Source organism: Pleurodeles waltl, chromosome 4_2 (assembly GCF_031143425.1).
Source record: "Pleurodeles waltl isolate 20211129_DDA chromosome 4_2, aPleWal1.hap1.20221129, whole genome shotgun sequence".
NCBI classification, from domain to species: Eukaryota; Metazoa; Chordata; class Amphibia; order Caudata; family Salamandridae; genus Pleurodeles; species Pleurodeles waltl.
The window spans coordinates 909,252,654-909,269,382 of record NC_090443.1 but is presented as its reverse complement, the minus strand read 5'-3'; the positions used below and the strand labels follow the sequence as shown (position 1 = coordinate 909,269,382).

At 42.6% G+C, this 16,729-nt stretch overlaps 1 non-coding gene across 1 annotated transcript; it reads right to left on the bottom strand.

Annotated features, from left to right (window-relative positions):
- Nucleotides 1-16,288: 16,288 nt before the first annotated feature.
- LOC138294455 (U4 spliceosomal RNA) lies at nt 16,289-16,422 on the bottom strand. The gene has a single exon (XR_011203453.1). It is a non-coding gene; the product is annotated as a U4 spliceosomal RNA (small nuclear RNA).
- Between the last annotated feature and the right edge of the window lie 307 nt (nt 16,423-16,729).

The following is a 16,729-nucleotide window of genomic DNA, read 5'->3' as shown; positions in this document are numbered from 1 at the left end:
GGACAGAATATATGCAGCTTGCGCTGCTCGTGCTACAATTTAGCACGGGGAGCGTGAGCAGCACTGAAAATCAGTCCACACAGTACCTTGCATTGTGCAAGAGCGTGCGGCCATTCGAGTTGACTTTGCTGCAGCTCGAGTAGACAATTTACTCAAGGGGCAGCAAAACTACTTGAACTGAAGCCCTCGGACCATGACCACTCACGACTGCTCGTGTTAGAAAATCATGTTAGAGGACGCCAAATCTCGCTTGCACTCTCCAGCTCACATTGTCTGGAGCCTTGTGAGAGAAACATTCCGCCAAGCGGCAAATGGTGAAATGTGGCCAGAACTCCGCAAGAAAGAGTGATGCGGAGTGACCAAAATTCCACCAATTCCGCAGGCAGAACGCAACTAATCTTGCACTCTGCATACATAACATATGAATCACAGACGTTGGGAAACGTCATTAACATAACAAGCATAAAGGAAATATTGTATCACTAGAATTATGTGGTTTCGAGCTCTCCACTGTATATTGTGTGACATTCTATCTAGTTTTCACTCTACAGGAAGCACCTGGGGTCACGTCAAAACAAGATTAATCTGAATTTCAGGAGTGCAATATGCTCACAATTACATAAACTAGAAAAGCCCTCCAAAAATCTACCCTGGGCAAAAAAATATTTGATCAAATAACATTTTTTCTGCATCGACTGATTTTATATTAAGGTGACAAAATACATACCCGCATTAAATAAAGCACGGACTAGAAAAACCGTGAGAGGCTATGTCTGTTAGCTTGTGAAATTTGATGGATAAATACATGAACATGTTCTGTCCGGATAAGTCCCAGGTAATGGGGGACACTTGCGCGTTCTCAGACAGGAGCTGCTGATGAGACGGATAGTGAATGCTTGTTTTTTCCAAAAAAGCAGCAAAAACCTCGCCATGTCCAACAGAATCTACATCCCTGGATTTGGTTGCAGTTTTCTGCTTAAGCTTTAATTCCATTGATTACACATTCCATTTCCTAAAGTGCTATTTGCCTGAAGGAGCAGGTGGCGTTTGCAGTTTGCATTTAACTGATATATTAGCCATGTGGCTCACTGCATCGGCGGGCAGTATTAATCAATTTGCAGCAAGATGACAGAGGAAACCACTCAGCGCCGGAATGTAAGAGAAATGAAAAGCAAAGACAAAGGCAAGAAAGCAACGCCCACTAATGGGACGCTAACAAGCGGGGCCACCCCGGCTTGGTGCAGCCACTGACCCACTTCTGAGGCCTGCACAAAAGGACTTCGACCATGAGGGGAGGCAGCTGAGAGAGACGTTTTATCTTGCCAGCAATCTACATCCTTAAACATATGTTTATATACTTAAAACCCATTTTGGAAATGCAGTTGGGATGCAGGCTTGTGCAAATTAACTGAGGATGTTGGTTGTTTGATATAATGTGCACTGTGTTTGCAGATCTCTTAATTTACCAAGAGACTACCAGAAGTCCAAAAAGGTGTGCTTTATGCATACTGTTACACAATTGAAAGTAGAGGGTAACAGCCATGAACTTCACCTATTGCACATCTAATCACATCTTTGTAGTGTGGCATACAGGGGCGGCTCCTCCGCTATGGCGTAGGAGCGTCGCCCCCCCGGCCAGCAGCAACTGCTGCAAATCCTTTAACAGCAAACGGATAATAAACTATGTTTCGTTGTTACAAGGGCAGGGCATTGGGGGTGGTGTGGACGAGGGGAGTGCACTGTGCACTCTCCTCAGTCTGCATGTCCATCCAAACGCACATGTGCACTGTGCTCTCTCCAGCCCGGCACTGTGTTGCCAGGCGGGAGAGACCAGGCACAGGCTCCCAGTCTGCCTGGGAGTGCCCTGGCTGGGCACTCCCAGCCAATCCTAATGCTCAGAGCAGTGTCAGGATTGGCCGCAGGGCAGGCTCGGAGCCTGTGCTGCTAGCTGAGCAGATGGACGATCAGCAGCGTGGCGCGCAAGTACGTTTTTTCTTTATATTTTAATATTATTAATATTCCCCCCTGCGCACCACCCCGCCCCTTGTAAGTACCGCCCATTGTAATGAGCCGTGACTGGTGGCATATATTATGAACGTAGGACCCAATGAATGCAAACACTGGTTTCAAAGAGTGGTTGCAAATTGTGCACCTTGAAGGAACCAGTGCTGTTTAAAGAAATACCTTCCCATTTGGGAAGACATGGGGAGCAGGCAGTGGTCTTCTTGACTACCGCCTTCTCCCCTTACGGGTGTGCGACATGATTACCAATGGAGAAAATGTCCAATGGGACAACTTCCTCTTCACAAATCTGTTATCACCTCCTTTGAGGAGTCAGTAACTTTTCAACAGTTTACAATCGCCTTTGCGGTTGCAAACCATTGACACATACCGTTTTCATACTTCCCCCCCTTAACTCACCTACCTAATTGCAATGCGGAAATGGTCAGGAAACCCATTTTTCTAGTTGGAAATGCTGTTCTGACTGGCAAAATGGATTTACTCCATAACTAAAAAACATTTTGCTATAGCAAACCTTGTAATTTTGTGAATCAAAGGTTTGCAACCACAACATGGCTTTGTACATTGAGCTGTAATGTTTTGTTCACTGTGAGATGCTTTAAAAGGAGTGAGTTAATCTAAGGCCCCTTTCTGTAACTGATCATACGACCAACCTGTGGATGCTTGTTCTCTACATTTTCATTGAATAAAATATATATCCTTTTTGTTGCCCAATGTGCAAGAAAACGCCTAACATGAATCATAGCCTGGGCCTCTGGAATTATGAGGGAACTGATTAACAGATTACGTGACAGGGTTGACTGCATTGATAGGATAAAAAGGCAAAATATGTCGAGTAATGAGACAGATTTTGTGGCAGTGTTACTGCACTATTTTGTTATTTCGACACATATTATTTTGTCTGTACAGGGTTTCACCTTGACGGTACTACGTTTTAACAACTACAAAGTGACTAGTTAACTTTTGCAGTGTACAACACTGTGTAACACACACTTTTGTTCAGTATGTTTTGATACACTTGAACTAGAAAAAAAAAAAAAATTGTTGAAATCTGCGAATTGTGCTGCATTGCGTGGATTGCGAAGCAAGTGTCTCAGATTCATATTTATGTGTACACAGAATGACATAATTACAGTGGCCCAGGTCACAGCTAGTGCAGGCTATGGTAGTTCTGAAGACTCACCCAAACAGAAGCTTAAGCTCTGCAACGGAGCTAAGTTTTTTCATGTCAATTGATCACTTCACCACAGAGGACCAATTTGTGGCTTTTTTGGACTATCAGTCATGCTTCTTGTGGAGCGACTGGCCAATCAAGAGACTGCAAGAGGGCCATGCAGCCCTTCTTCAAGTATACAATTATTCACTTGGGTGGGGTCAGTGATGCTTCTGCGGCCATGCCGACCCTGCTCGGCCCGCTTGCATATTTTGAATGAAACATACACTGTTGACTGAACAGTGCTGCAGTGACGGCGCACCTGATCTCCTGAAGGATTAGATCTGTTGGAGGATCTCATGAGAGTGATTCATATTGCTGCAAAACCTCAAACAACAGATATGCCTCCCCATCACTGAGGAAAATAAAAAAAGGGTATGGGGTGGCCATATGTGGTGGCAGGAGGGTGATTTAATAGTTGACTTGCTGCCTGTTCTAGACATTGGATTGACAAGTACACGAGGACATTCACAGAGCGTTACAGTCTGGTACAATTAGGGCTGCTATTCCGGCCTTACAATCTCAGAGATGGGTGAGTTGTCACAGAAGAAAAACTACACACATGGAAATTAGAGTTCAGCATGCATATGCTTGCCTTTATTGACCAGAAGACGGGGTACTTTGCAATTCTAGCTAATCGAGATAGAACATCCTTACTCGTAATACTCAAACGGGGACACAAAAGGATCATTTCAATGGAGTAATCATGACTCACACCTCACACCGGTGCATTTTAGCATGCAATTTCTAGTCCCACACCTCTATCCATGAGAAGTTTATATTCAGCACTGCTCCTTCAGCTTTGTGACAGTGTAAAGATGTAGGCCCTTCTGTGGTAACATTTTAGAGCTAACTGAGCGCTCTGTGGAAGATCACTGAATGACATGCAACATCCTCACTCTTTCATTTGACACATGCAAGATCTTCAATTCAATTACCTGACAATTTGACATACTTATAAACCAATCTTGTATTAAGTCAAGACACAGAAGGACGCTTCAGCCTAAGGGAACTGAAGATGGATCAATCATCTACATTTCTTTAATATCAAGCATTTATTAAGTTGTACATTTTTTTTTTTTTTTGCTTACTTCAGTTGACAGGGAGTTATATTCCAGCTAATTGGAATCCATTTTTATCACACTAAATTCTATTATTCTCACAGTATAATAAAGAAATTGACAGAAAACAAGGAAAATGGAGCCTCAACCGACGTCTATAAGGACGAGCTGACCCAGTGTCCATGTCACTGCTTTTGCCACCTCTGAGGCCAGGGCTTGCAAGGCAGTGCCAGAGGTCACCAGGGACAAGCCAGGGATCCAGCTGCTACCACTGGAGACCCCTAAATGATGTCCATTGTTACACAGCTATTCATAGGATGACCTGCAGGAGCAATGACTCTAAAGATGAGAGGAAGTAATTCGTGATTTTATCATTCTGGCTCCAGCACCTAATTCCTAATATTGTATATGATATACCTTTTAACTATCTCTGTATTTCCAACTCTGTGGAGTCCGAATACATTCTTGTCTTCCTAGACGTAAAACACATTTCTAGTCTATGAAACATACGCAAAGAGTATTCTGAGCGATTATGCGTTTCTAACTAAAGGCAACTACTGTCAATGTTATATGACTACTTTCTGTGCATCGAATTACTTTCAACATGACTGGTTCATAAACTACAACATTATAAATGCACACTAGTATTATAGAGTTGACCTAACAGAGAGAAATCAATTACCCCTCTAAGATAATACCTATATAGCATATGATTATATGGTTATCAAAGTCTCTCCAAAGTAGAGGATTCTATTCATTGCTCTCATGGAAATGCAAAAGTGCAAATGTAAGAGTTCATAAGATGATTACTGAATATAAAGCTCAATCTCAAATTTTAAAAGCCTCATATACAGAGGCTGTAATTCACACAATCACTGTGATTCTGAGTGCATAATGGCTTGAATTGATCAGATATTGTCACCGCACAGAGGGTGGTATCTGGTTTGCCAAAGGGAAGTGGTCCTCTTTGGACCTTTTCCAAAGCTTTCTCCCAGGGTGTGGGGATAATTATTGTTCTTTTCCCAGGCCCTTACCACCAAGTTTGTGCTGACAGTGACTGACAAGAGAAAATATCCTATAAGCATCCACCCTGAAGAGGGTATGCAGTGTAAGGTCCTTCCTTCATAACCCTACTCCTTTGAGCTATCAGAGAGAGCATTCAGTCGAGGGATCCAACAGGGGCTCCATCAACAATAATACTTATAGTCCACCACGTCTAAATGTGTAAAGCAGATCGCAAATTTGGGGGACAGGGCACTTTGTTTCAATTATAATGGAGTACCCTGTCCGCCAGACTCTAAATCAGGCCCACAGTTGGGAGCCTAAGCCTTCGACATGACCATATGAAGTGACTATATGCTGTGGTGGGTGAAAGCATAGTGTCAATGACCAATGGATGTAGAGGGACAACACAAAGCATATCTTTGTATGTGTATATACGTTTTTCATAAACCTGGTGAGACTGCTAAATATGTGCCCAGATGTGGTCTAAAAAGTGATTGGAGGAAGACATTTCATTAATCTCAGCCACGGACATGTATTTAGGCTATATTCCAATCCACTGTTTTTCTTTCTACTGAAGTAAGGTAATTTTAGTTAGACTAGATGGCTACACCCTTCAAGCAAGTTGACGTGAGGCACTTCAAGTGCTTAAGTGACATTTACAAAGCCATACAACTAGATATTTAAGTGGCCTTGCATCACTCTTAACCCCCAAAGTAATGCAGCATAGCTCCTTGAGCTGCCTAGGGCTACCCTGCATCAGGGAGGATTTACATTAGCATTTAGTGCATCTAGCAATGTATTTTAACACAAATCCATATTTACTAAAGCCAGGAAACCTGGGTTTGTGCCAACATGGTGTGCCCAACGACATTCTATTTATATATTTTTCCTCCTCTACTTTCTTGTTGCATATGTGCTGCATTCTACGGCACACATACAAAGAGGAATACGCCACTAAGGATAGTTTTTGTGCAGAAAGGTACCACATTCCTGGGCAAAAACTAACTTGACCACCAGGCAGGGACTCTAGCGGCATGATGCAAGAGTGCCTGCACTGGGGCTAGGCTGCCACAAGTGCGTCAGTGCAGGGTGAAAGCCGATGAACACCATACCCTAGTTAATATGGAGCATTTCTGTTCTTTTCCTTTCCTGCAGTGCAGCACAGCAAGTTCCCTTGCTACATTGTGTGAAGGTTTAGTAAGTCAGGGCCTGAATTACCAGCAACAAGGCCTTTGTTTTGAATGGCATCGATTCCCATCAATTTCACTTAGATTAAATTTACTGAGAGTAGGAAATCCAAATGAAAGTGCTGGGGATTATACAGGAACGTCCTCTGCCATCCTACATCCAAGCGTTTGAAAATTTAGCTTGCATTGAGGCTGATATCGCTGGTATGCACAACCCCCACCTCTTCCCACTGGTGCTTTTGAAGGCAGGTTTACTTAGAATTCAAGCAACACTGTGCAGCAAGGCAGGTTTCTACACTGCATTGTGTGAATGACTGGGAATGTGCCAAAATCCATGGGTGGATGCATGGAAACACCACCACTCTACACATGGAACACCATCCCAATGCAACTTAATGTGCTGCCTAGTGTCACTTTGTATTTACTAAACTACACAAAGTGACTTTGCATGGCTTAGTAAATACCACATATGAGTTTGTGTTGGGGCTGCACCACAAAAATGATACAACCCTGATGCAAAATCATGATAAATCTGTCCCTTGATGTGTGCCATGCTTGCAATTCTGTAGCGCCATTTTACCACAGTAAAGGTTCATAATGAGGCAAGCTGCTTAAGAATATTTTATTTGTTTTCACTGTATACAGCTTCACAGCAGTAACTGTGTACTTAAGCAAGCAACCTGGTATTTTACACTTGGAAACCAATCTTAATCTGATATTATATCTCAACAGTGAAAATCTTTATAATCTTTTAACTACCAGACAACAGGCGGATTTACTTAGAAAACACATAATGCAGTTAAGTGAGGGAAGACGTTGCCCTGGATTGCGTGAATTGGAGAGCTGAAAAGCACCTTATCTCCTAAGATATGGCTCTCTTAAGCTCTCTCCCTGTGCTCGCGCACTGGAGGCTGCTTAGTGCCAATACAGACACCCTTGCACCATGGTGCAAAGGTGACTGGTTATGGGCAGGATTGTTTTTGTGCTAGGAGGAACAGCTCACAAACACAACTCTTAATGACATCTTTCATGGGTACTGCAGAATGCAGGATCCACAGAAAGAGGAAGCAACAAGAAGGAAGAAATAAATACATTTCTCCTTGTTATGCCTCTCCAGGGATGGTGTAGTATTTTTACACATTTCTGGATCTACTAACTTTAGTAAATATGTAAATACGCCAAAATCCATGAGGGGATGCATGGGGACACCCATGCTCCACCCATGGAATGCCTTTCCAACGCAATGTAATGCAAGGCAGCGTTATGCAGTGAGTTGCTTTACTTTGTATTTGATAAACAATACAAAGCCGTACAAAGTGGCTTTGCAAGGCTTAGTAAATACCTAGTCAGGGCTGCACCACAAAAGTGATACAACTCCAACTCAAAATCATAGAAAATCTGCCCCAATATGTTAATAAGCAGCCAGCTACTTAAACAATTGTCCTTCTGTTTTACCCTTGAATCTACAAACCAGCTGCTCAAGAGCTGTCCCAAGGCCTTCTTCTCATATTGGGTGAGCAGAGTTTTGTCACAGCCCATCCTTAAAGTTTTACATGTTATCCTCTTAAGCATCTCTTTTTTAGGCCTGGCCCTTGAGGCACAAATCATACATTATATACATACATAGTAGGGATTATTTTCAGCAGGTTCACTCATTAGTCTGTTTAATTGTCATTCACATTTTACTTCTGCCCACCACAGCATGCAACATAGGGCAATGGTTCAGCCCACTTTACTTAATGGCTCCCTTCACCTTGAGTGACTACGCAAACTTTATGCACATTGTTCACATCCTTTGTTAAATAGATCCTTTCTCTTCAGTAAAAAAACAAATTCATTGTTCTTTTCTTGATTTTTTTTATATTAACTTTAAGTTCTGTTTTTTTTTTAATTTACTATGCACTTCAAGCGCCCAGTTAGATGGAGATTTATTTTCTGTTTCTTTTTTAAAGTTTCTGTTCCTGTGTTTAGGTGGTAGAGTAATATTCTAGATGGCTGCAGTTTGAATGCTTGGTTAGTTGTTTTCTTTATCTTTTTCTCCTCACAAATACTGATAAAATACTAGACATCACAGAACTGAAAGGCTTGTTATTTAATAAAAACATCACTAGTACAAGCGCCACATCAGTGATTTTTTTTTTTATGTTTAGATTTTATTGTAAGCATATGACAGCCATGTTAAGGTGGCTGCACATTTCTTTTTCGTTTGCTGTGGCATATGCTTCCAAAAAAAAAAAAAGTGCCAGCTTTTCAAAGCCAGAGCATTAGGATGTGCCAATGCCTGTTGTAATTTGCTTCTCTAGGAAGAGAACCAATTGCAGCCATCTTCAAAATGGATGCTAACCCAACCTGCACAGGGGCAAGTGGCAGCCCTGCCCTTAACTAGCCTTTCATTTGACTCAGAGAGCATAGCAGAAATGGACTTCATTAAGGAGATTTTTAATGGGCATGTTTTTGGGCATGTTTGTTCCCCCTTGACTTGTCCTCTCCCATTTCATTGTCTGTCATGCTCTGAAACTTAAAATGTGAACGTCTGCTGCCTACCAAGTGATAGCTACAACAGAGTAGCCTATTAGCTTGCTTGAAACATATCTGGCGTTAGTTAGGAAAGTGTATTTTCTTTTCTTTTCAATTTATTACTTTAGTTAAGACACACTAAAAAGTTCTGTCTGAAAGGATTTGATGGTGAGATCTGTACTGTGCCTGAATGCCCACAGAAAGTGCAGAGCCCAGCGGAAAACACCCTCCCCATAGTGTTTACGTAGCACTTCATTAAGGCAGTAGGGAATATTTCTCCATTCCACTTTCAAGCATCATTTACAACCTGCTTCAGGCATCCCCAAAGTCAGCACATTCCCTTCAGATTCAGCAAATATGAAAGATAAATAAATGTGGTGTCTTATTTCCCCCATTGCTTTCAATCTTTGGTGCATTACAGCGCATCGCACATCACTACCTAGACTTTAGAGCATTGGACATGGAGGGAAATGCCATTTTAATCCTGAAGTGGAAGTTTGGGGGGTGGAATTGAATGATCATATCTCTGAGTGGTCTTTACTTTGGGAAAGTGCTTCTGAGGACGGAAGAGAGGTGGTGTGAGCAGCTTCTCTGATCTGCTTAAGAACTGGAGGATTTATAGAACTTTGGGAGCACCAAAATATTTGGAGTTTGAAGGAGAATTTCAAATTTTGTGAACTGTGCTTTGGAAAATGGTTTACAATTTCCTATGCAGAAGGTGAGTTCTGCCTTCAGCCTGCAATGATCTGAATTGTGTTATTTAATTCTCAATCTGTCTATCAGCATAATTGTTTTTGGGATCACCTAAAGACACCACAGATGATGTATCAGTGTCCGATACTACACAATATTACAGTAATCCAGGTAAAATACTCTCAAAGAACATTTCTCTTTCTTTGAGAGTGCCAAGAAGCACTGGAGGTGGTGAGCTTGTCGGTCAAATAGGCAGACGTCCCAGTAATGATGGCTTTGCAGAGGATGGCCCTGGTTTTTAAGACAGTGAGAGCTTGCACTTGGAGCCAGAGGAATACCATCAAGGTGGTGGTGATCTGGTAATATTTCTTCAGGCCACTGATGAGGTATAATGAGATGTAGGTTGCCCCTGAATGGGGGCCACTGTGAAGCTTTCAAGGGTGTACAGAGTGTTTTGCCCCATCCAGATGCAAGATTATTAGAGGATCAAAAGTAGTTCAATGTTGGTTTCTAGAAGGAATGTTTTCAGTTTCTTTAGTAGAGAACGCAGGGACCACCATCTTGTTTTCTTTTGGGGATGTGTACTTTCAGGATGAATTTGGTATTAAGGCTGAATCAGAGTGACTTGGCATTGGGTGAAAGTTGGACTTTGAATCCATCCAGATTCATGTTGAGGCTAGTTTGGACTAGACATTCTGCATTACTGGTTGTTTTTAGAGAATAATGGAAGTGTTTGATATCTATAGTGGAAGAAGCTTCAAAATAGAGCTATGTGTCAGCGTTCTGGTGAATTTTGATCGTGTTATTGCGGAGCCAAGCCTTAACTGCTGGTCAGGCTTTCTCAAAGATACACTACAATGAAAGAGTCTAAAGATGTTCCTAGAACATCTGTTTTTCCAAGACATTTTTCCTGGTTGTTTTACAGACAATTAATTACCTCAGACTTTGATGTGTAGTGTAACCGCAAAGCCTGTTTATCGATAGGCAGACTATCAAACATCTCATACAGCACTATTTTAAGCTTAATTGATAATAACATTTTAAGGACTAACATCTTCATGTCGATGCAATGAGAGCAAGACAAGAGAGTATAATATATATTTATAGTTAATAGGAAAGGAAATGTATTCAATAGATTTATTATCAAATTCAGTATAGTGTCCAATATGTGTAAGTTTCTGCATCACCAGAACATATGAGAAAAATTGCATGTCTATTGCTTGCATCAAGGACAAATTTGGGCTCATATACACCTTTATATATCTTACGGTGAGCAGGGAACTTGGTTATTAATTAGCATAGTACCAACTGCGCTAAACATGAGTTGTGCTCAATTTTGAGGTGGAGGAACAGGTATGTTTCAGCGATGGAGCCTAAGTGAGCCCCACCTGTGAAAACCACTGATTCAGCAGTCCGTCTGCCACAAAGCCACTGGGCAACACCGATCGCAGCTCAACTGTACTTAGGGCAGAACTACCATTAATGTGTTTTTCTGACCAGAGCTGTCATGCAAGGCATGGTGGTCCTGGACATAGAGATGGAAAATCCCCTCTATGTCAGGGCCATTTTACTTTAGTTCTGCACACTGAAACTCCTGTATTAGGGGATTATTTCAGCAGAACAAGAAGGAATTCAGAGTGAGCTTGCACCATAAACAGCTGGGTTTCAATGAGTGTCATAGTTAAGCTAATAAACCAGGACTTGGTGCTTGTCTGTTGAGGTCAGGTGGATTGAGAAAGGCATCAAAGATTTTCCAGAGATGCGTGAGAACATTATCTACCTTGGTTAGGGAGCCCAAGTGTACAACTCCAACCCTGATTAAATATATTTTCCATGAACTTCAGTGGATTATCTTGCAATCTACCTGTTATCCGTGCAGCACAGAAATAATATAGGAGGATTGAAGGACACTACAAGCCACAACAGCGATCTGCTGCCCACCACTGAGGACGATGAAAAGTGTAGACTAATGCATTATTTGACGGCATACAAAATTGTCAAAAAGAACAGGGCTTTTCAAATCATGCAAGTGAGGAAGAGAAAATAATTCTCTCCTCAGTGTGAAAGTGAAAACTAAAGAAAAGCATCCTCCATCGAAAATGAGCTAAGCATTAGAAAAGCTATTGCATTTCGCCTTTATTATGTGAGTGCTAAACTACTGGCTTTGCCAAAGTTTGTCAGTAAAGTTTTGTTTAAAAAAAGTAAAAGTAAACATTTCAAAATACTGGAGGCAAAGTGAACACTTATCTCATATTATCTCAAAATGTATACTTTTTTATAAATGGCACGGTTTATTTTTCAAATACCTTTCGGTCAAGTAAGTCTGAACAGAATTTAAAAAGAATAAGGAAGTATCAGCATGTAAAGATTTGCCAAGGCCTAATTTAATCCACACAATTCAGCCATTTGCCTCTCTGCAGTAGCCTAGGGAGCCTTCAGGAGAAATATAATGCTAATTAGAACATTGGAATGCTGGGGGCTCCATTGAAAACAATGGAGTGCTGCGGGCTTTTACTGGACGGTAAAAGCCCGCAGCGCCAACATTCCAATGGGCTTTGTTCACAGCAGCAGCTGTGAACAAAGCCTCATGGAGCCCGAGGGGATTCTAATCCCCTCGGGCTCCGTGAGCAATTTGTTTTTTTTAAGAGAACATTCTGCCCTGAGTGGCAGAATGTTCTAATAGCCTTAGAACCCGCCATAGCGGGCTCTACCGGCTATTAAAGGCCCTTTCCCTTGTTAAATGCCCTCGCCTTCGGCTCGGGCATTTAACTCGGGAGCGGGCCTTTAATAGCCGGTAGAGCCCGCTATGGCGGGTTCTAAGGCTATAGTACACATTCTGCTCGGGACATCAGCTGAGTGAGTACAGGAGATTGTTCTTTCCCCAGTGCCATAAAAGTCTTTGTGTGTCAAAACAACTGCTTTCATCCAATTTGTGGAATGCAGTAGATAAAAGACATCCTACCCGCAAGTCTGCACTTTAGCCATAGCCCTGCAAAAATATCCCTGTGGCTGTGCTTTCATAGACAGACAAGGAGGTGTGGGGAGCAACACACAGGGTGAAGCAGCACAAGAGGCAGAGAGCTAAAACCACATGCACTCTCATGGGGTGCTTATTAAAAAAGAAAAAAACAAGTTTCTTAAAATGTACGCAATGGAAGGCTACAAGTCAACTAATCAAAAGGATCATAAAGAGACTATGCTCTAGGGGAGGGACAAACACTAGAGAAGAAAAGCAAGCCATTGAATCAAAAGTAAGCAAATATAAATGTCAGTAATACCGGCAAATGGTAACCATTAAGTGGACTGTAAGCTCACTGTGGCCTCACACTTGGTGTTTCACAATAAGACAGCTTTTGCTGTCTGGTAGGCTTCACCTAAAAAATTTACAGAATGTTGAGCAGGTTCTGTGAGTCTGATAGGTAACAAGCAATCAATACAAGTATATAAGGAATTGGTTACTTGTTGAGGGGGTTGAAACACTAAAATAAATGTGATAGTAAATCTGTTCTAGCTCACCTAGTTGGTCACAAATAGGCTGGATTTCAAAATATCTGATAGGAACAAGACACATGCTGCAGAGATCTTTGTGTGGCCAGCTGTTCCAGGGGATTATAATAATGGTAAAAGAACTCTGGTGGTAAATACAGTTTCAAGAGAGGTCTTTGTTTTGTCCAGTCACAGTTTTGACTCATGACTTAGCATAGAGGATTAATGTGCCTGCTGCAAAGCACTTCATGTAACATGCAGGTTACAGGTTTGAATTTTATGTACATAGGTAAGTGGGCTACAGCTTTTGGCACAGAGATCATCATTTTGTTACCTCTAGTTCATAAATTGCAATCCTTCCCGTATAGCACAGTGAGCTTTGAAGCAGCATACAGGGGTTGTTTGTAGGCTGTAATTCATGGGTTTAGATCCTTAATGATTTTTTTAACTGTAATTCTTAGGTTTGCAAAGAAGGGTTCCTTTGGGTAGTAATGAAGTCTTAATAGTACACTCATCCTCAATTACAGTGTTATGTTTTAAATCTGACTCTGCCTTTCTCCTGACCATGCTCTCTTAAGACTAAGGCCCATATTTATACTTTTTGACGCTAAACTGCGCTAACGCAGTTTAGCGTCAAAAAATTTAGCGCCGTCTAACGCCATTCTGAAGCGCCATGCGGGCGCCGTATGTATGGAATGGCGTTAGCCGGCGCTAGCAGACCGGCACTGCCTGGTGTGCGTGGAAAAAAAACACGTAGACCAGGCAGCGCCGGCGTAGGGGGAAAATGGCGTTAGGGCGTCTTAAAATGGGGCAAGTCAGGTTGAGGCAAAAAAATCGCCTCAACCCGATTTGCGCCATTATTTTCGACGCCCAGACGCCATTTAAATGACTCCTGTCTTAGTAAAGACAGGAGTCATGCCCCCTTGCCCAATGGCCATGCCCAGGGGACTTATGTCCCCTGGGCATGGTCATTGGGCATAGTGGCATGTAGGGGGGCACAAATAAGGCCCCCCTATGCCACCCAAAAAAAATAAAAAAATATAAAAAATTATACTTACCTGAACTTACCTGAATGTCCCTGGGGTGGGTCCCTCCATCCTTGGGTGTCCTCCTGGGGTGGGCAGGGGTGGCAGGGGGGGGTCCCTGGGGGCAGGGGAGGGCACCTGTGGGCTCATTTTGAGCCCACAGGCCCCTTAACGCCTACCCTGACCCAGGCGTTAAATAGTGGCGCAAATGCGGGGTTTTTTGACCCGCCACCTCCCAGGCGTGATTTTTGCCCGGGAGTATAAATACGACGCATTTGCGTCGCCGTCATTTTTTTAGACGGGAACGCCTTCCTTGCATCTCATTAACGCAAGGAAGGCGTTCACGCCAAAAAATGACGCTATTTGCCCATACTTTGGCACTAGACGCGTCTAACGCCAAAGTATAAATATGGCGTTAGTTTTGCGCCGAATTTGCGTCGAAAAAAATGACGCTAATTCGGCGCAAACGGAGTATAAATACGGGCCGAAATATCTACAAGTATGGACAATATGTGACTCCTACACCTTAGAACGGTCACCGGCTTTTGTAACATTTCCTCTACAATGATGTACACACTTTTATGAGTTATTGTATCCCTATGTGTTATGTAAGGAGCTCTGACACCCTGCATTGGGATGACTAGCGCTATACAATGGTTAAATAACAAATAAATTAGTCAGTGCAATTTAAATCATTATTTGTGTAATTACCTATACAAACAGGCACATCTGGCAATTTTACAAGGCTTGCCCATCCTACATGGGGAGAAACAAAGTCAAAGACCTGCCTCTAGTTTCTCTAAAGTACTTGTGAAGTGATAGCTGCGTACCTTTGTTGCCTTCCATTGCATTGGTGTATAGGTACCTGGTGACTCCCAGCCACTATGAAACTTGAAACAAAGACTGATGGCCCTTTATATAATGCATTTACTTTTGGCCCAGCTAGAAATGAAAATAACCCCCTCACCGCCCAGCAGGCTGCTCCTCCGAACAGAAGGCAGACAATGTGTGGGTTCCCGGTGTAGGAAAATTTCACCAGGGCAAATTCAGCGTTTTTCACTGAGTCAGCCAGTTCCTATATCCTTACCCAGGATCTGGCGGGATCCCCCTCATTTTGTGTACTGTTTGCTTTCCAGAAGGGGTCATGCAAGTTGTACCCATTCTGTTAACCAAAATGCCCAGGGGGTGCAGACCGTGGGGTCACACCCGTCCTGCCCGAGGCACTTTCAAAATAGGGCTCCTGGTGCTTCATATGACTCAGTGCTTCCCAGTGTGACACAATGCTTCCCAGTGCTGCATAGTACGCGCCAGTTGTGAACATTGAGGGATGCCATAAGTACCCATGCCACGCAGGGTACACGGGGCCAGCCACAGCCCTGCACAGAGTTACCCAATATTACACACTGCCAATTATCATAGTGCAGAACCTTCTACAAGTGTGGTTCATCCAGGGCAATAAACACCCCTTTCGTGTGACTGTGTTTGCCCAGGGATTTATCACTATATGACTGAGTTTCATTCTTGGCTTCAATGATTTTAAGTTCCATTTCGAGTTTGGAAAACGTAGATTATATAATCACAGAACCATTTTCAAAGAATTCCAGCCTTTGCTTGCCGTATCAATTCGGTCACCATGTTTAACCAGCGTTCCCATTATGCAAGCTATTAAAGGAAGTTCTCCAGTTGATCTCCAATATTCTCAGTACTTGATTTGGAATCAACAAACGTTGCTTTCAAACTGGGGTCCGCAGACAAAGAAGTTGGCAGATTCTGAAGTTGGCAGCACCTATGGACCAGAACTGAGACTATCCACATGTTGACCGCTGCTTGCCTGACTTTGCCATGATCACCCTCAAGCTGGTTGTCATGGAGACGTGTGCATTGGCTGAAAACAATTAATTTAGAAAGGAAGAAAAAGTGCTACCAAGGTTATTCAGTTCAGCTTCTTATTCATAGTTTTTGTCTGGGTAAAGTGGTTGTCGTAGGAATTTGCCTCCTTGTGGTTAACCTTCTTGTTGGAGTATTCTTCACCAGCTGATGCTGCAATATGCAGTCTGCTGTTCTTTACACAAAGACCTCCGGCGCCATATCCCAATATCCCGGAGCCATCAGTGTTCAGGCCGTCACAGCAGGGTATAAATAAAAGTTTTCAATAAGCAATAACCACGCCGTGGTTCGACCTCATGGCTGCAATAGTGACAATGCACAAAGCTTTGTGCAGTAGCCATCAAAGTTAAAAGCTGCAACAATGTATCGACTATCCACTAGTGACGCTCCTCTAATCCTAGTCATTTGGAGCATCCAGCCATGTTATGCTGGGTTGTGTTATGCTATGCTATGTTAAGTGTATTTGTAGGATTTACATATCACCCAGACGGTATCCTGGCATCAGTAGATGTGCTGAATCCTGACTGGGACGTAGTTAAAATGCAAACTTTAGAGTTTCTTGTTATAGTCATGGACAGGGCAAGCGGCTTTGATGTTCAAGAGGAGGTCTTGACAGTCTTTAGGAGCTAGGAA